The sequence below is a fragment of the Mytilus californianus genome, unplaced genomic scaffold (genome assembly GCF_021869535.1).
Source record: "Mytilus californianus isolate M0D057914Y unplaced genomic scaffold, xbMytCali1.0.p SCAF_9, whole genome shotgun sequence".
Lineage (NCBI taxonomy): Eukaryota > Metazoa > Mollusca > Bivalvia > Mytilida > Mytilidae > Mytilus > Mytilus californianus.
Window position 1 is genome coordinate 31,940,746 of NW_026262745.1, and position 21,162 is coordinate 31,961,907.

Consider the following 21,162-nt stretch of genomic DNA (forward strand, 5'->3'; position numbering starts at 1 on the left):
TTACAATGCCTTTAATTCTGGTAATTTAAGAGCAATTTTGAAGTTTGCAAAAGTTTAAGGTTAGAAGTTATTGTGCATCTTGTATTCAATCAGGGGTCGTGAACCTTCCAAAATCTGCTACTGAAAGTTGAATTTAAAAACTTTGGATGTGTTCAAATTTGTACCCTATTGCACTTAGAAATGAAATGTAGCCTGACTTTTAAGATGGTTTAGAAAAGCTGTATTTTTCTCAGCTCTGAAAATTGTCATGTAAGCATTTTTCATATCTAATCAAATTACATATATATTGCCACTTTTATTTATCAAGCATAAAAGTGCTATCATAAAATGTTTTTGTAAAAACATAGCCATTGGGGAAAGTCTGACAAACTGACATTTTTATAAAGAAAAAAATGTATGTAGGAATTTTTATCTGATCTGGGTGAAATAGATCATTTGTAGTACCAAAGGCAGTTTTTTTTTAATTAAGTGTTCCATTTATACTGATGAAATGTAATGATAAACCAAATTTAGAGTATATTATATTGATCATATGTAGTGATACTCACTTCTACCATCATAAGGTGAGATTTTGTGTCTCCATACACAAACTGTATATGAGATTAGGAATGATTGAAGTAGTCTGTCAGATGGAACTCAGGCAATTTAGTTACATGTAATATAATACATATGGGGTTTGAACTCATACCTTCATGAAAATACCATACAAATATCTTAGTTATAAAACTCTGGTCCATTAGAGCAGGCTCCCTTCACCTTTTGGACAGAAAGAGTAAATGAGTCAATGTAATCTGAAACTTTGTATGTCCATGAAACAAAGCTTTATGGTAGTGGTTGCATAAAAGAACATGCAGGATATAACTTCATTGACAGCAACCACACAAAAAAAAGAAATACATCTTGAGGTCAACATGCAGTCTTATTATATGCCCTAACATTGTGTCAACTTGTTATTAAAATACCCAGAATCTAAGAGAGTAATGAGTAAGACAATTTTTTCACCTGACAGCAAAACTGGAGACATACAATGTTCACTAAGTCTGTTGTCTAGGGTTTTGTCATGACAATGTTTTGATACTGATATTTCAAGACCACAAGTCTGAAGTTAAGTTCTAATATGGCACAATGATAAACTTTTAAGTAAAAGTACAAACTTTGAAACATTAGAGAGGGCAACATAGGAAAGTATTATATTGCAACCAGGGAATTTCAAAATATAGAATAAACAAATATATCACAAGACTGAGACTACCCCCTTTTTCCTGCTTTTAAAAAAAATAAAAGTTCAACACTTTAAAACCATTACCCCAACAAGTCAGCTTGATAATACACACCCAAATAGGACATGTAAGAAAAGTAAGTAATTTAAATAGAGTTCAGCTTGTAAAGTAAATGCTTTGCAATTATGATAATGCACCAAACAGCGCAGCAACCCTCTGCAGTTGCAATTCCTTGTATAATGAATGGTATGGGTAAACTGCTGGAGTGGGTCACTTTTTATCATGCTTCTTAATATATGTGTATTTAATATAGTGTGAAATTCATGTGAAATATATTGACTGGTTGGTGTTTAACGCCATTTTCAGCACTATTTTGCTTTTTCATGGTGGTCAGTTTTTATTGGTTGAGGAAGCATGAGTGCCTGGAGAGAACCATGACCTTTGGTAGTAAAACTCACAATCCTAGTTAATTAAGATTGGAGTCCAGCATACCTGCCATGTGAGGGATTCGAACTGAACCTCTGAGTGTTGACAGGCTAGTAATACAATAGCCTACTTAGACCACTCGGCCTCCGAGACAATCATGTGAAATGTATAATATGGTTAATGTAATTTACTTGTAAACTTGTGTCCAAAACTAATCAGTTTTACATATCTGTTTATAAATGTCCTATATGTTATTATTTAATTCATTGATTAATTACATGGTATTGATTAATTTGATTATCTGTTGAGCTTATCCAATTTAATTATCAATATTAAAGGTTGATCAAGTTATGTAAATGTTTATTTTTTAGATAATAGAATATCAAAGGTACATTTTTTAAGATTTAAAATGTATTTTAATAGTGGGGGTATCTGATATACTGACTGCCCTGACCCCTATCACATAAACAAGATTGAATTTTAATTAAAGAACTTATACATCAATTAAGTGTTATGTAATATAAAAATGCTAAAGTGCATGCTACACATTAAAGAACAGCAGACGGTACAAAACTGTGAAAAGTAATGAGTGTTTATGCACTTATAGTGCTTCAATGACGTAATGTAAGAAGTTCTTTGTTTAACGGAACTTCAGTTTTTAAACTCCTCCCAATCTAATTACTCGACTTGATGAAAAAAAGAGGTTTTCGGTTTCAAAAATATTTACTCTAAAGGCCAAGGATTTGAACTCTCATAAAGGGAACAGTGTTTTAGAGGGTGGATTTTTAATTTCTGTTTACAATTTAAACTTGTCTAAAGATCATGTATTTATATACTTACAGAAAATTTATGATTTGTATATAATTAGGAATTGAACATTTATTTTGATAATTCTCATGTGGCCGGTTTTCCTGATCGGTTTTAATAAAGTGCAAATGCACCATATGTCTACAAAGAGTTGAACAAGAAGAAAAAGAAAAACCATAGAAATCAATTGTACTCTAAGAATATGCTTAACTATTCAGTATTTTTTCCAATGTCAACGAACATCAATGTTGATTACATTATGGAAGTATTATATTGACACTTCCATGATAATATTGAATGCACCAGTCAAGAAGGGGAATAATTCACTTATAATTATTATCATCTACTCTAGACAACTCTTTTGTATTACCTGATCAACATAAAAAAATAATTTTTCCTGCTGTACTTTTTTTTAAAATTTTCACTTGTATGATAAAGATAATATGCAAGATTTCAGAATACTAATTTCAATGGATAACTTTTTTAAAAAAAGGAAGAGCTAATTTGTGTATAAGAATAATATCAACCAAATCCTTCTCCTGGTTTTTAAAGAAATTTTACAGACAGATTTTCTTGTATAAAACGCAGATAAAAATTTACAGAAATACACAGATATATATAAATTTATTTATTTTTCATGATTTATTGCCTTATATGCATGTTTGTGTTATGAAATGCTTGACCATATTTTAGTTCAAAATCAAATGTATACTCACATTAGAATATACCCTAGCTAAACAATCCAATAGTTTCTCAATCTGCATTCTGCAAAAAAATTCTGGTATATAAGTTCAGCAGTAAACAACAATTAACCTCAATATTGATTCTATATGAGATGTAATAGTAATATTTTGATGATAAAGTGGGCGACTCTGTCAGATAGATCAATACAGACTTATTTACCATATATGTCTATGGATCGGTAATAATCAGGTGCAGAAGAATACAACAATTAACTGTATATATAGAAATAAGGAGATGTCGACTGTGGAATGATTGCCATTGAGACAACTATCCACCAGAGATGTGTGAAACAACTAGATCTCATAGCACAGTTTTCAACAATGAGAAAAACCCATACCCTGTATAGTAACCTATAAATATTAAGGCCGCAAGATGACAATGAGCAAAATGCATACTCTACATTAAGCTATATAAGTCCCCAAGATGACGATGAGCAAAACCTATACCTTATAAGTAAGCTATATAAGGCCCCAAGATGACAATGAGCAAAACCCATATGCTATAATAAGCTATATTAAAGGCCCCAAGATAATAATGAGCAAAACCTATACCCAGTATAGTAAGTTATATAAGGCCCCAAGACAACAATGAGCAAAGTCCATACCCAATTGTAAGCTTTATAAGGCCCCAAGATAATGAGCAAAACCCATACCCTATTATTAGTAAGCTATCTAAGACCTACAGATGACTTGTAATGAGCAAAACGTAAGCTTATTAAGGCCCCAAGATGACAATGAGCAAAATGTAAGCTTTATAAGGCCCCAAGATGACAATGAGCAAAAATCCAATACCCTATATAGTAAGCTATATAAGACTGCAAGATGACTAATGAACAAAACCCATAGCCTATAGTAATCTATACAAAGGCCCAAAGATGAAAAAATGCCAAACAATGCAAACGAGAAATCCAACAGACTAGTCTATGATAAAGTTTGTACAGGCTCCTGTAATGACTGCGGACAATGAGGCACATAAAGAATGTGATGAGGTTACACTTGTTTATCAGCACTAATTTCCTCCCCAGGTACCTTGGACATATTACATATCGATACATATTTGTCTTGTAATTCTTGATGCTGATTAAAAAATAAAAAAAAAAACATCCATCATATTTTCATAGTACATGCACCTGACCTTTAACAAATTTTTTTGAAAAGCCATGATAATTTTTAAAGTACAAAAGATGTACTTCAATTAAAGAATTTGTCTAAACTTCATTTTCTGAAAAAATTGCAAAAGAATCTTATTTACCAAGCCTCTAAAAGAAACCTCCTTGATTTAAAGTGTTGATTTCCTGTCCTATTCATTTCCTCCAATTATTGTCAATTACATCAAATTTAGATGTATATTTCAGCTACTGAGATAATGACACCTGTTGACACTTAGTTATAACATTTCTAGTCTTGTTTTGACACATAAGTACCTAGGTGGTCATTTACAGGGTCAAAAGGTCAATCACTGGACATTACATATTTGATTTATCCAAAAAAGATAGGTGCTATCTCTATACTGGTGTGATTATTGAGGTGTTTGGTGACTAAAAGTAAACATACTGGCTTTTGGTGTGGATATAAATTATAAAGTTAACAAATCATGGCTAGACTTGGAAGAAAATGAGGATCAAATGTTAAATGGGGGGATTAAAATAACTGATATTGGGAATTATCACATGACAGACATTTGAAAAACAGTATTTTCAGAGTTATCCATACATTGAGTCATTTCAGTCATTTGTAGACATTTTGTGAGTGATTTATTTGCCTCCCCCAGTTGGACTCAGGTCGCCATAGTCATTTTGTGGTCAGGAATGTCTTATCGTTATAAAGGTTGTCATGAACTGTGATATATGACAGTGGAATTAAAGCCCAGTGGTGATTTGAAGACATTCCACCCCTACATGTAGGTACCAAAATTATAGTGATGTATGGCTTATTGTCTTATGTCTCTAAGAAATGACAAAACATTCCCTAAAATAGATTACATTCTTAAGAAAAGAATGTTTCACAATCTGTTTTTTACAACTTGAATGATATACATTAATGGTTTTATCAAACCAGAATTTCTGGTTGAGCACACATTCACACCATATTACCATTTAAGTTTTGAAGGCTAAGAAATGAAGTATTGAACACAGGCCAGCATTATACAAGACCAGTAAATTTGGACATCAGACAGAGGGTGATTGAAATATCCAGAATCTCAGAAAAGGTGCGTCAAAATTGGGGGATCAGACTATAATTTTACCTGTTTTTCTCAAAGCTTTCAGTGTTTATATGGGTGTAAAAGTGTACCAGTACATAACAACTGGAAGTCGGGCAAATAAGTTGAGTGAGTGAGTTCCTCACCTTGGAGGTTATCTTTAAATCCATTGCAACCATGGGATTACACATGATAGATAACTAACAACAGTGTGTGAAAAAAATAATCAACTATCCTCAAGAAAACAAAAGAAATCTTAGGCAATGAACATTTTTGACTGGATCTGGCCTAGATCATAGAATGGGTTTTTCTCATTGTTGAAATGCGTAAACTTGCGTACACTTACTTATAATTGCTTTTATTTTTGTCACTTGAACTCTAGTGGATAGTTGTGTCATTGGCAAATTTACATACCACATCTCCTTTTTTTTCCCCGCGCGACGTGTTGCAGGGGACATAGAAATACCGGGTGTCCGTTCATCTGGTCCTGTTAGCACTGTCACTTGTACAATTTTTGCCAGATTTAAATAAAACTTATATCATAGTTTATATCAGCAATGTCTTGGAAGAGTTCGAAAATCAGTGCCAATCAAACATTTTTAAAAGAGTTATGCCCCTTGGAAATTATATGGAAAATTACATTGTGAGTGCTCTCATGTGTACAATTCTTGCCAGAATGTTGTGAAATTTATAGCATAGGTTTATATCAGCAATGTCTCTGACAAATTCAAAAATCAGTGCTGATCAAGTTATGCCTCTTGTAAATATTGATTATATGGAAAATTGCATTGTGAGTGCTCTCATGTGTACAATTCTTGCCAGATTTTATGAAACTAAAATCATAGGTTTAATTTAGCAATGTCTCTGACATTTTCAAAAAATAAGTGCTGATCAAATATTTTTAACGAATTATGCCCTTGGAAATATAAATTATATCAGAAATTGCATTGCATTTGCTCTCAAGCCTTCATTTCTCGATATTTTAAACAAGTTTTTAAGAACAAAAAAAAGTTTTGATTTAGTTATTGTCCTTGCCCTTGCTCCTTGGACAGATAAAATATGTGCAACGCAGGGGACATTGGAACTCTGTTCTTTTATTTTAATATCAGAATTTAAACCTTGGGTGTCTGACATTCCTTCGTCTTGTACTCCTTACGACTTGAAGAGCCTTCATGTCTCTTGTAGAATGTTAGGACACCTGACAATAAGGTATTGATACCTTAAGATTGACTGAGAAAGATGTCAAACACAAGGAAATACAATTGTGTAGTTTTTATGTTGTGTTAAATCACCCCATGCAGATGTAATAACATTTAATTGCAGGTATTTTCACCTTAGTTCACAAAATTACATATCATATCATTGATTATAATCAAATAATCTTAATTAACCATGTTTTAATTACATTCCATTGGGCTATTTAAATTTCATGGACAATTTTATTTGAAAGGTTTCAAAATGTAATCACATGTTGAATTCTGGATAAAGAATGACTTGACAATGGTTGACAATAATGAAATATTGGAACGAAAGTGGTTGACAAGTTTCAAGGCATTACATAAAAGGAACGAAATGGAGAAAATCTAGTCTATGCATTTAGATCATGTATCCATTATCATTATGATTTATCATCTTCAGTGTCATAATAAAAAGCGTAAATTTTCCTACCTCTATTCAGGAAGATTTTTCGAGATTAAATGATGTAATAATGTAATCAGCATTTTCAAATTTTTAAATTTAAATCAGTAAATCTCCCAGGGTGCATTTATCAATACTTTACATTCTTCAGTATCCATGCAAATTAAATATTGTATTGTGTTAAAGAACTAGCAGGTTTTTAACATGTGTACAAATGTATATTTTTGATCTTAAATGTCAGAATTCAGAAATATTAGGTACAATTTGGGTCCTGTCCTTTAAATTCATTTATATTTTCAAACTAACTCTGTTTTTCAAAATTAAAAGTTGAATCTGTGTACTTTGATAAATCATTACAGTTTTAATTGTCAGACTGTAATTTACATATACATGCTTAGAAATAGTACAAAGCACAACCGTTCTCCAAAATTTTTGAGCGGTGCTTGGTGCTCTATGTTAATTTAGCCTAAGTGTTCTTAAAATAAGCCTTTTTTGCCAACAATCTCAAAAATCTTGATATGTAAAGTTTTATTGTCAACTTGGTCAAATTGTGTCACACATTATGAAGCTGAAAGCCTCACTCGACTACTGAATGCTTAAAAATATTATATTAGTAATGGTATCATATATTTTTATATGTTTAACTTACAGTGAATTTACAGGGCCAATTCAAAAAAAGCCCCAAAATGTTACTAACTCTCCCTTGCACAAGTCTGCATGTACATTGTATATGCATTGTATGTGCAATTTTAAATTGAAATTACGTGTATGATTTGGCATGAAATTTGTCTCTTTGTAAAGGCGTTCCTGCATACAAAATAGTTTTATTGGCAAATATTATACTTTTGACCTCTTGAAAACACAAAAGGTGCGTTTGCGTTATCAGGATTACATGGCATGCATAATGTAGGGTTAAAAGTTTAAATGATAGGGATTAAAATTCAGCCATCGAATATAAAAACTTATCAAAATTACAGACTATAATAGGTCTGTATGTATTAAGACTTGTTCTATCAATCATCTTTTGACAAATCAAATGTTATTTGATTCTTTGGTCAATATTAGACCTAAGATTTGCATGTCTTATTTTGTCTCAAGTTGACAGATAAAGCTCTGAAAAGTAGAATGAATTATTGTTCAAATGTTGATTTGAACATTTGTATTTTGTTTTAACCGAACCTCGAAGCACTCAGCATTTAAATCACCACTATTTCTATATTCAAGAATTACAAGTTGTAATTTTCTGACAAAGATTTATATGCATAAAATGAGATGTATTAGGTTTAAGTGTCAGACAACATCCCATTAAGTATAATGTTTTGTTCCATTATTTTTGAAGCATACATTTATAGTAATGATTAAAAGTATCAGAGTAGACTTTAGATAAAAGTATTAGTATATACAATTTATATGCTATAGGGAACAAAAAGCATTTTTTGTCTACAAGAAAACCCAAATTTGTCACTCTCTATGACTAATTAATTCTTAAGTCATAAATGTTAATTTATTTATTTTGGAGATGGGGGGTGGGGGGCAAAGTTTTGGCCATCTGTCCAAGCCTTTTTATTTTCATCCCATATATCTTCTTAATATTTTTTTATGTTTGAGTCCATTTTCTTATTTTGTCAATTGTAAATAGTAGAAAAGTTTTCAGTTATTAAGCAGGCTGGCAGTATTTTTTCATGGATTAGACAACAACAATATATTCAACAGATGGCAGAAGGCATTATGATGTTGACTTGATTTATGTCTTTTACTTAACAGAATTTGGTGACATAATTTGTTGGTGATTGTTTTGTGTGTTCAAGTGGTCTCTTTTCACTGAGATGAAACATAAAACAAAAATTCTGGAATATGTTTTCTTTTTACTTCAACTAAAGTGTTAAGTGGCTTCCAAAACCTTACCAAATATGTTTGGAAGCATAAGTAAAAGATATACTGATTGTCAAGTTTGACCAAAATGATGATAGCTGGTCAAGGAACCATAATTGGAAATAAATGAACTTTGAACTTTGTACGTACATTCAAGTAATGTACCATAAAGCTCAGATACCATAAGACTCACGGTTTTATTTAGAATATATTAATCTACAAAAAAAAACTAATGTTGATACTAACAAAATGAATACTGAGTGCTGTAACCCATGATTCAGTACACAGTAATCTCTGAATGACAGATTTCAAACCTTGCTTTGTTCTGAGTTACAGAAATAAATTCCATTCTCCATACTTACTACAATTAGATAGCAGTATAATCCACAGGAAAGCAGTGAAAATTCATCAAATGTTAAACTTCCACAATAAAAAAGGCATCAAATCACACTGTAGGCAGAAATTGTCATCTCTATTAATTTCAAAGGAACATTTCATTTAGGCTCATTGAAAAGTAATTGCACTGTTATTACTCAAAGGACAGACTTCTTTTTACTTTTATATCCTTCAAAGGAAATGCACAATTATTTCCAGCAGTGGTCAGTTTTCCTTCTGACCCAAACACATGACCAGAACAATCTTTGCTTTCTTTGACTTTGTTCAATAATAAAGTGTGAACAATAATAGTGGTGAAAGTTTCCTCCTTGTTTCTAATTAAAAACCATGTTTGACAGCCCCATTCCTGCTGGCTAGACTTAATTGGTAGATTAACCATGAACAAGAGGACAATGCTGTGTCAGTTATGACCACTGGTCAGATCAAACTGACCATAAATATTATAATGACTGTTTTATTATTGTCTAGCACATCTGCTACAATCAAAGACTGTAAATTTCAGAAATATTTGTGGTGTATTTCTTATTGCAAAAATTGCAACTTCATATTTACGGTTTTTGCCATGGCATTGTCAGTTTGTTTTCGACTTACAAGTTTGAATATCCATTTTGTATCTTTTTCCCCTCTTTAATAGGTTTTGCAAAAAATAAAAACTTGCATTTAAATTTTGATATCATTTACAACATTTCCTAAAATTATAATAATTTTTAAAAATCGTATCTTGTCCGTTATTGTTCAATATTCACAATAACAAAATGTACAAAATAAAATTATGAATTTTTGACTAATTAGAATTAACCCATTAGAAAAGAATACATTACTAATTGTCATACATGTAAAATTTTGCATAACAAATTTTTTTTTATTGTCATCGAAAATGATTTTAGCAAAATGTTATTTTTTTTATTTATTTATCTGCATTCACATTTATATTTCAGAAATTCAAAATGAAAACAATCGAGGTCAATAATTGTTTTTCATTTGTTTATTTTCCCCTGTTTCTGAAAAGTTTTCTTCAGTACTGTATACTACAAATTGTCATGTTATTTAGAGGACCACATAACCTTGTTTGATTAATGAATAGTCAATAAACTAGTTACTTTTCTTTTTCTGTTGAAATTCATTCAATTTTCTTATTGATTTTTGAAAATAAATTAGATAAAAACATTCTCTAATCCAGTAAAAACATGTACAATGATTTTAAATGTCACAAATCCTTAGTGTTGAGATGCAATAAATTTAATTCTGTCTTAATTTACAGTGACTTTATTTCTATAAAACCATTCCTCAATCCTTCAGTTCCAGTAAATGAATTGAAAAATTATGTCATTACTCTCAAGATTGCATAAAATCTCAATTGATTCTGACAAAGAAACTGTGACCAAAATCTATGATGAGATATTATAGAGAAAATATAATCTAAATCCATTAGACTCACTGACAGATTATTTATGACAATGAGTTGGCCTTTTATTAAGATGCAGAACCTGGTACTTTTATCTGTCCATGCTACTAATAGTACCACCCGAATTGAGGAATTTTTATGCCCCCGCAGCGGTGGAGGGGGGCCATTAAGTGTTACCCTTGTCCGTCCGCCCCAAAATTGGGTTTGCCTAAACCAAATGTAATATGAAACTTATACACGATGCTCATTACCTCAAAACACAGATCAAGTATGAATGTGGTGGCGTCACTTTTACCATTCTGGAATTATGCCCCTTTATATATATATATAATTGTGTTGAGGCTTCCAGATGCAGATCTAGGATTTTGAAAAACTAGACAACATTTCTAGTGGAACTGGTAAAAATTCGGGATTAACCATAAATGAAGCTCCTTAAAGGGGGGCACCCCACCCCCCCCTAAATCTGCCTCTTCCTTCAGAGCAGTGGCTTTCTTATTATTGTGTAAACTTTACTGAATAGCTTGCTTGCAGTTGACATCTTTTAAAATAACTATTGATCCAAATTTTGTCAGCTGTCAATGCCAGCTGATTACGACATTAAACAATTTAAGCTCATGTTCATTTTCCTTACTTCCATTATTGTGACTTTACCATGTTTACCAGAGATTGTCAAAACCTTATGGTTCATAAATTTAATCCTGTGTTTACCTGATCAGATTCACTATCATTCTTCAGAAATTACTGCTTAAATGTTCACTCATTGGCCCTACGAGCCTCAAAATTGCAAGTGTCAAAAAGCAGTTCACTCTGCTTACTAAGTCAGTTTCATAATCATGTATGTTTGCATGGAAGCTGAGTTAACTCTATTAATACTCAGAGCATCAGAGTCGCATTTGTCGGAAAGCAGTTTACTCCTTTAAGAGCCTCAGAATTGCGCATGTCAAGAAGCAGGTTTACTAAACAGAGAGGCTCATGTTTTCTTTAATTAGAATATCAAATGACAGCGGCTGTTGAAGCCTTTAATTTATCCTAATCATTCTGTCACTAAGGAAACTAATAATTCTTGAATTTCAATAAGAGTTACATATAGGCTTCCTTAATACTGGTGTATCAGAGATATCACTCAGTTAAGACAATTATATGAACCAAAGACCAAAAGGAAAAAATACATAGATTATAACACAAGTAGACAGGTCTTCACAATGAGCAAAGACTCATGTTCATGAATTCTAATGTCAATTTTTTCTTATGCAGATGAGCTAGAAAAATGTTAGAAGTTTATAAATTGCATATTGAAGCAAGTAGAATTAAGCGTAAACATATATTTTATAGGTGTTTTTCTTGAATTTTGGTTCTGTGTCCTTGAAAATTGTGCCCTTGACTTAAGCTCTGCCAGAGAACATTTTGCCAAAAAAATCCTCAACCTCATTCCGTTTTTGCAACTAAATGTTCGAACTTTCAATATTATGTTTTTTGAAGAGCTATAAAAAAATTATTTTTAATGAATGCAGGCTAATTTGTACATGTCAAATTGTGCCAATCAACCCAATATAAGAGGAATTTGAAGACTTATTATAAGCTTTATAAACATCTTCTACAAATAAGACAAAGTGACCTTCAGAAGACTAAGACATAAAGTACATGTACAGATTAAATTGCAATAAATCTAAATTCTTAAGAATAGAGTAAATATTAGATTGACATACCATCTACAATGGAACATAATAAAAACTGTGGGAAACCAATTTCTTTAGTTACAAGACCTATCATATACAATCATATTCCCATGTACAAGTGATAGAAAGTCAATAAAATGTCCTGCAATGTAATTGCTAGTGGTCATTTAGACAGTAGCCTCAGTGAAGATTTGTAAATCTCTAATATCACTTAACTATGTAATTTGTGTGGTCAAACATTGGTATGTGATCTATGATGAGAAAAAGTCATTTACTGTGTTTACTGAAAGTGGTGAAATAATTACTATTTGATAGGGACTCACTGACTGATCAAGTGTCAGTTTTTCCAAGTGGCTTCTAAAAGTTCAAATGAAATATCATTTATATTTGTTTTTCCAAAAGGAAACTCCTTCAGTTAGATTAATAATTATTTCTAAAGCTTAACTTTAAAATTCACATTGAAAACTGACATTAGTTTCAACTGAGAATCAAATTAATAATCAAAACATCATTTATATGATAGAAATGTACCGGTATGTATACACAATATAATGTTTGATGTGCCTGAATCAACCCATAGATGTTTTTTTACATCTATGATCAACCAAAGCCATATATAAGAACTAATTTTAAGCATTTTTTATATCTTCAAAAAAATGTGGTTGTACTAGGTGTGTTCTTGAAATTTGAAATGTGCTGTACTTTCTGCATCTTAAAGAACATTTTATTTTTGTCGCAGAAAAAGTGCATTTTAATTTTAATGCCAAAAATTAAGTAGGATATACGGTACTATAGTTCCGGCTTTTATAGTAAATTTATTCGCATATGTATTCAAATTATACAATGAAAAAAAATAAATGACTGGTGAAACAGGTTGACATTATGTATTAAAAATGCAAATATATTTATGGTTGACTGGATGTCAGGTTGACAAGATGACAAGTTGACAATGTTAAAAATGTAAATACTTTTATGGTTGACTGGTCGACAGGTTGACAAGTTGACAATGTTAAAAATGTAAATACTTTTATGGTTGACTGGTCGACAGGTTGACAAGTTGACAAGTTGAAAATTTAATATAGTTAAAATTGAAGTTATGGTTGACAAGTCGACAAGTTGACAATTTGAAAGAATTTATCTAGTGTAACATTGTATTATTGGTGACTGGTAGAGAGGTCGACAAGTCGACTGGTTGACAATTTGACGGGGAGAAATGAAAACTTTAATAGTGGTTGACAGGTCGACCTGTCGACCTTTTAGTCTGTCAACTTATGTACATATAAACAGATTTACTTCATAAGTTAAACCGAATTACTTCTCTGTTCTTCCGATGGAACTACAGTACCATTTATCCTACTTGACCCTAAATGGCTCAGCCCACATTTATATTAAATTTGAAATCGAATACTGTTATAATTAGTAACTCTTAGACAGGAGAAAAGCCATATAAAGTTAGAACTTTTCAGTTCATAGTTGTGTGTTTATTTGATTTATAACAAGTTGTTTGCATTGAACAATAAATTATAAAAATGGAAAGTTAAAATAAACAGTTGAGTTAAGGATACCTTTTCCCTTCTTTGATCTTATATAAGCTGTATACAAATGTTGACATAATTGTATGAATGGAATTGTCCTTACAAACAGTTAAGGCGACCCAATAATTTGAACTTAAAGTAAATACTGAGCATGATCTGTTTTCAAAAGAAAATAAAGAAAAGCTTTGAGTTCTATAGCTTTGAATGAAAAATGAAAAGACCTATGCAAACCACCTGTTAAATATTACATGCTTATCAGGAAAATGCATCATTCAGGGTTTGCCATAAGGTCTCAAGCTTTAAACATAGGAACTTGTTACCATTAAATAATTACATTACATGTATGTTTTATTATAATATGTTATTTTGATTGGCTAACTGAGTAATCTTGTTTCATTCTGAAATTAACCTTCATTTCAAAATTAAATGTAACATTCATGATGACACGAGCTTCCACAATAAAGTGCACAGGTAAATAAAAGAAACACTTGATAGAAATCGTGTTTTCATGATCCTAGCAAAAATATATAACTACAAGTATTGAATGCTTCTTTTAGTTATTTTATAGGGTTGTAAAAGTGTTGACAGTGTGCACATTTTAGAATGCAGTGCTTCCGCGCTTCATTCAAAATGTACTTCGGTCAATGCTTTTACACCCCAATAAATTTACAAATGAAGCATTCAATTCTTAAATGAATGCTATTAACAGTATTTCACCTTTATAATTATATATTGTTCGGTATGACTGAATTGTAGCTAAAATATCAGTAATCTATGACTTCGACTGAGCCACATCTTGTAAAAGTATCTTGCAAGAGGGGGGAAATCTTTTGGATGGATGGTGACCCCTCTAATGTCCACACGGTATGAGGTCAACAGACTGACCAGCTAAGATCTGACCTGAACACCAACATTCTAAACAGACAGATTATAAGGAAAACAACAAAAATGTGCTCTTTAAAACAGGAAGTAGATGAGTGATGAATCTGAAAATACATCACACAGTTTAATATATTCTCATGTCAAGGTCTGATTTGTAGTTCCTTAGAAAAAGTCAACCAAAATTTTATTTGACAGACAGACAGACGTTAACCAGTAAACTCCTTCCTTTAGGAAAGGGGGTATATCCTTAAATCAACAACCTCTAACAAGATTTTGACTTAATTAGAACAGGTGTATGAACATTTAGTGCATTTAAATTGTAATGTTGATACTCAGCACTGACTCCTTTACAATTCCCATCTATGGAAGAGCTCATGACAACATAAAAGCACATGACGGTTATTAAATCAGAAAAAGCAAAAAAAAAACATATGAAATCAGTATAGGGAAATGAAGTTTAATACATTTAATTCCTGTGCTGTTGGAATAATAATTCTATAAAACTAAATCGGTTCAAACATTATTAAAAAGTAAATGTTGTTTTTAAAATTCTTTATAATCTTTGTTCAATCTGACCTATCCTAATGTCATTTTACTTATACTCGCCTACAGACTTATATGGGAATGTGTATCAGATCTAAGACAAGGCCAAATTAGGGGGATCTACTCTCATTATCTGGACTTAGCTTTTATCATTCTTGGCCTTCAAACAGTATCAAAGCAACAGGGTTTGTATATACCATGTCCCTTATACTGAGGGTTGCAGAATTAGCCACTAAACCTTTGCCAACACCCACAGTCAATGTCTTTTCCTTCCAAGTGGCCTTTGGAGTTTATTGATGGTTTAATATGAGATTTATATCACACACATTTAAAACCACTGAAAGGTTTAATAATGTAATAAGATTTACAGTGGTCACTTTGGAAGTAATCTTGGATTAAAATGAGGATTAACATTCTTGTTATGATAAGAACTTACTTATCAGAAAATCAATGCTTTCATTGGTCATGTCTGTGTAATCTTTTGGAATTAAGCAAGTTAAACTTTCAGCACCCAAGTAGTATTAGAATTGTTATGTAGTTTTATGCTGACCTTCTACAAGAGGGGTCTATTTGTAGAGTAACCAAAAGATTTATGTCTCCTTTTTAAAGTAACAGGGGCTTATTAATGCCTTCAGACTAAAGTTTTAAGAGTAAAAAAGATCTGTTCAAATTGTCAACTGCAAACAAGGGATACAAGTATCCTTGTTTTTTTCTTTTTCTGAGTCAGAGACTCACTCGGAAGTTAAACACAAGTCTGGTTTCAAATAGTTGACAGGTGTATCTTAAATTTGCCATTTACTGTAACCTTGGACGGTTCTACTGAAAATTAGTCACTTTATAGGTGATTATAACTGGATTTCCATTCTAATGCTATTTAGTAATTATACCCCACGGGTATAATGTTTTTGACCCATCCGTCCGTCAGTCTGTCCGTCAGTCTATCTGATAGTCTGTCTGTCTGAGTCCGTCAGTCATGTTCTTGTCATCACAACTCCTCTGAAACCACACAACAGAATTTCACAAAACTTTGTAGATAACAAGGACATACTAGGTATGTAGATGTGCTTATCGACAGGAAATTATGATTCAGTTTTTTTCTAGGAGTTATTCCCCCCTTGAACTTAGAATTTTGGCCTTAATGTACTATTGCAACAGTTTGTCATCAGAACTCCTCTGAATCCACACAACAGAATTTCATGAAACTTTGTAGATAATTAGGACATACCTGTACTAAGTAGATGTGCACATCCACAAGAACTTTTTATCAGTTGACTTTTGTAGCAGTTATGAGTCTACGAACTTAGGAATTTGGTGATATTTTTTTTGCCCTGTAACAATGTGGGGGCGTAGGGTATGTGAGCGTGCTCACAAAGGTTCTTTAATTACTCATGTTTTTTTTTCAGGGTGGTTTTATTGCATTCTTCTTTACCATTATTGTCTTTGTCCTGTAAACCCATTAGACAATATTTATTTTTGAGTTCGTTTTATATTATTCATTATAGGTGTTGACTCAAGGCAACACAAAACAACCACTGTCTGTTATATATATACTTTTAACACAGTTGAATAGGGAAAAGACATTAAAATAGAAGTAAATGATTAAAATATTACTTAACAGGTACTTTAATGTTGCATGTCAAATAAAATGTACATTTCCATCAGTACCTATATGTGATTTACATGCTGTTTCCTGTAGATCAAAGGGTTTTGTACCTGTACAGGTGATCAATACTCGTCAAAGGTAAACAGGTGTAAAATGGTGTTACATAATCTTTTGTTCAGCAAAAAAAAGGGGGAAGACATTTTAAATGAGATCACTTTGTTATACTGAAGTGATGATTAAGTTGGATATTCAATTTCCCACAATACTTTTCCAACAAAGTGTTAAATTGGGCTATTAGAATGAGATAAAAGTCAAGGTTTTATGAAGTAATTGTCAGAAATACATCATAAAATTTATTTTTTTATTTTTATGACAAAAGTGGTGTGCTTCTCATCTCTTATGTTGTTTTATTGGCATATAAAGTAGGCTCTTTAGAAAACAACATAGAGGTGGATGGATTGAGAAAAAGAAGATAAGAGAAAAAGTATAAATTTAAAAGCTGGGAGGGACAAAAACTATAGTATGAGTACTGATATCATGTGCCCTCCCCCATGAGCAGGGGAAAGGTCGGCCGGGGCAGCCATCCCCCGGCCTAGGGGAGAAATAATATCCAAGCCCCAGCTTGTCTGTAGGAAGAAAATCTTAAGGCCATGAGTCAAGTGTGTTCCACAACAGACTAACATCAGTTAAAATCTGCATTTTCATGTTTTGAAAGCTCTAACATGGTTCAACAGACGCCTCAAAAAGTTTGATATATTGCAACAAAAAAGTTTCTACAATTCTCAACAGATAAAAATAAAATGGGATGCAAGTAATGGCAGGTATATTCTTTTCAAACAAAAAAAGGAATGATTTCAAAATTCCCCTATATGAATGTTATGTAAGACACCTGATTATTACCTTTTGATCAGTTAAAAGACTGGATTTGATATTAAAATACATTGGACAATTTTCTGTCATTTTATCTTTTAATTCCATCAAAATAGTCTTTGTTTTTCTTTGATATAATGTGAATTATAATATCAGGTTTAAAAGATCAAAGGGTTTCTTACCTGTCAAGTGTTTAGTATAGGTAGACAGGTGTAAATCTGAGTTACATAATATTTAATCCCAATACATAACAGAAGTAATATATTACTGGGTAGATATGAACTGTTGCATGAAATTAATAGTTTGTAAATCTCAGATTTTAGTGTTACTTGGATGTTGAATAATTGTTGGAATTATAAAATAGTGAATTTTGCGAATTTTATAACAAGAGATTTGACCTTGGTGGTTGTAAACATGGTTATGTACAAATGCAGATTTGTGTAAAAAAAAAATCTTCAGATTTTAACTAAGCATTATCTAACTTGCATTTTTTTCTATGCAATAAACTGATTCTAGGCCACTTTTCAGGCTATGCAAATTTTTCAACATTAATTGAATAGGAAATGGTTTTGTGCAGGAGAAAAAATATGCAATTAAGCGATATGCAACTTAAAGTGGAGTTCTTTAAATTATAAATTGTACAAATCTGAGTAAAAAGCTATGACCACTAATGGGACCATTCATATGCTAAATGGTCCCAACTGTTAACTCTTAATGCACTTCCAAAGCAACTACCAGGGACATTGAATGGCAATAGTTCATTGTGTTTGGCTTTGCATGTCATTTTAAATTATTTTCTGTAGGTTTTACTTGTGGTACTCCGTACTCTGGTTTCTCCCACTGCATTGTAATCCAGTATACAAATAACCGCTAATGAAACTATTACACTGCAACTGTACAGAGCAGCATGTCTCCTTGTATTCTTATATGAAAAGAAAATGACATAGTCGCTTTGTTAATTATTAAGTTACATGTACATTTAAATATCAAATATCCATTTCAGTAGCTATTTAGAAATAATTCTCCACCCAATTTGACAGAGCGCATCCATTTGATTTCAACATTCAGTTTTGCTGCACAGTCAGCCACAAAGTGTGTGTAAGGCAAAATGAACTGTTACTGTATCAAAAGTACTGCCCTGCAAAAATAATGTCATTAATTAAACCAATAGTCACTTCTCAGAGTTAACAACCTTGATTAGAGGAAAAGGATGTAAATAGTCATGCTGGTAAAACATTGATGCATGGCTATATATAGACTTTTTATTTCGAATATCCAAGTGTAAATGAAATAAGATGGTTGTGTGATGGGATTGCTGCCCGTAGTACATGTAGTCAAGATACTTAGCCAGCTGTAAGCGGTTGTGCTAGGAAAGTATTCTTTAGCTCAGTCAGTTAAGAGCGCTGCCTTGTAACACAGAGGTCCCGGATTTGAGTCCCATTCACTCTGAGGAGACAATGTGATTTTGTAATATGAATCATGCTCTCCATTTACAGTTTCAAAGAAAACGGGTAATTTGAAACATTATACCACTTGACCTTTGCAGTGGTTTTAAATGATTAAAAATGTTATTGTCTTGAATTTTCCAAAAAAGGTCATATTTATGTGGGAAAATGTGCAGTTGTCCATCAGAACCCATTATATGAATATATAGCTACTTATATCAGTAGACACAGTCAATCAAGTATTTACCAACAGACTCAGAAAATCATTTCTTTTAAAAGACCTGAGAGTGGATAAAAGGTGTATCATTTTGAAGTCTGTCAAGTGTTTACTCACTAAATCTTAATTCTGTAAATAAACAAATTGTAATGATGGGTATGACAGTTAAAGGTCTGAAAAGTTTGTTGAAGGATTTCAATAGCTGATCCTGAATTTATATTAAGCGCACCTACTTGAAGTTTGTAACCAAAAGGTAATTTCCCAGTGCATCAATACTAATTTGCATATTGCAACAAGACTGTCTACATTTTGTTATATGAATTACATCAAAAGCCTATTTTTATGCCACTGGCTTCGCAGACGAAAACCAAGGGACATTAAGGTTTATCCCTGTACGGCTGTACGTCTGTACGTCTGTACGTCTGTACGTCTGAAAATTGATTTCTGTTCTCTTACTTCAGTTTGCCTCAACCAAATGTTATGAAACTTATCCACATTGCCTTTTTCCACCAAAAAGTCAAATCAAATTTGAATTTGGGTGGCGTCACTTACACTGTTCTTGAGTTATGTCCCTTGATAAATGGAAAAATTGCTGAATTTGCTGTATATTTTCAAGTAAGGGCATCTGTGAGTGTGTCCCAATTGGACACATTCTTCTTTTATTTTAACTGTGAGGAGCCAATTCTCTCCTAAAAAGAGTTGCCCATATACCTTCAGTCAACTAGAACTTCCTACAAGGGACAAACTATTACAGTTTGCCTATCCTTTCACAGATCTTCTGTCTGGTCATGTGGCAGCAAGTGTCACTCAATACCAAAGAAAATTTGACAGAAATAATTAATCTGAAATTTTGATTTTATCACTTGTTTTTTTTTCCCCAATAGCATCAACAGTTTGACTTTTGACTTCTGTGGTGATCATGTTTAAATGACTTCAGATTTCGTAGATATTGCAGTAAGTGTTCCTTACAAAATAAAGGTTATAGAATATTTGTTCAACTGGAACAGGTATTATGGCATTGCTTATATCAAAGTTTCCAGGGTAACTTCTGTTAGGCATAACAAATATATATTGACTCCTCAACACCTGACTTTCAATTGTTTGAGTTCTGTTGATTTCAGGCTGTCATATATAATTACCTATCAGAATGCTGGTTTAATTATAATTTTAATATCTTTCAGTTGTATTTACCATATAAGCATAATGTATATATTTCTTATAGTCACATAGTTGATAAAAGAATTTTGATATGAAAAATTAAGAATCTATTGAAGATATAAATGTCATCAAATAAATTCATAATCATAAAGACATCAGAATTAAACAGGATCAAATGTTGTTATAACAATAAAGTGAAGAATGTGGTAATTATTCCCTCACTTTTTATCCAGACCTATCACTTACCACATCTTGACAGGATAGAGAAAAACTATTAAATAAGATTTCAATCAAAAAAACAAATTTAGGGACTGTAAAAACATGACCTTGAGTCTTAATCGTAACTTTGATCCATAAAAAGAAAATTGCAAAAGTGATTTAAAGTAATTTTTGTGTTGGTGTTTTGATCTCTGTTCTGCCTAGGTGTGCATGACAACTGATAAAATACCTGGTAACCGCCTTTACACAAAGAACATTGAACTGGTTTCTTATCAGAATTCTGCCATTTGAAGTATATTGATGTCTT

The 21,162-nt window shown here is 32.0% G+C and overlaps 2 protein-coding genes across 2 annotated transcripts in view; one reads left to right on the forward strand and one right to left on the reverse strand.

Moving 5' to 3' along the window:
* The window catches only part of LOC127715119 (60S ribosomal protein L9-like), a 327,893-nt gene that overhangs the window by 69,305 nt on the left and 237,426 nt on the right, over nucleotides 1-21,162 (reverse strand). The window lies entirely within an intron of this gene.
* The window catches only part of LOC127715115 (protein YIPF5-like), an 84,906-nt gene that overhangs the window by 55,770 nt on the left and 7,974 nt on the right, over nucleotides 1-21,162 (forward strand). The window lies entirely within an intron of this gene.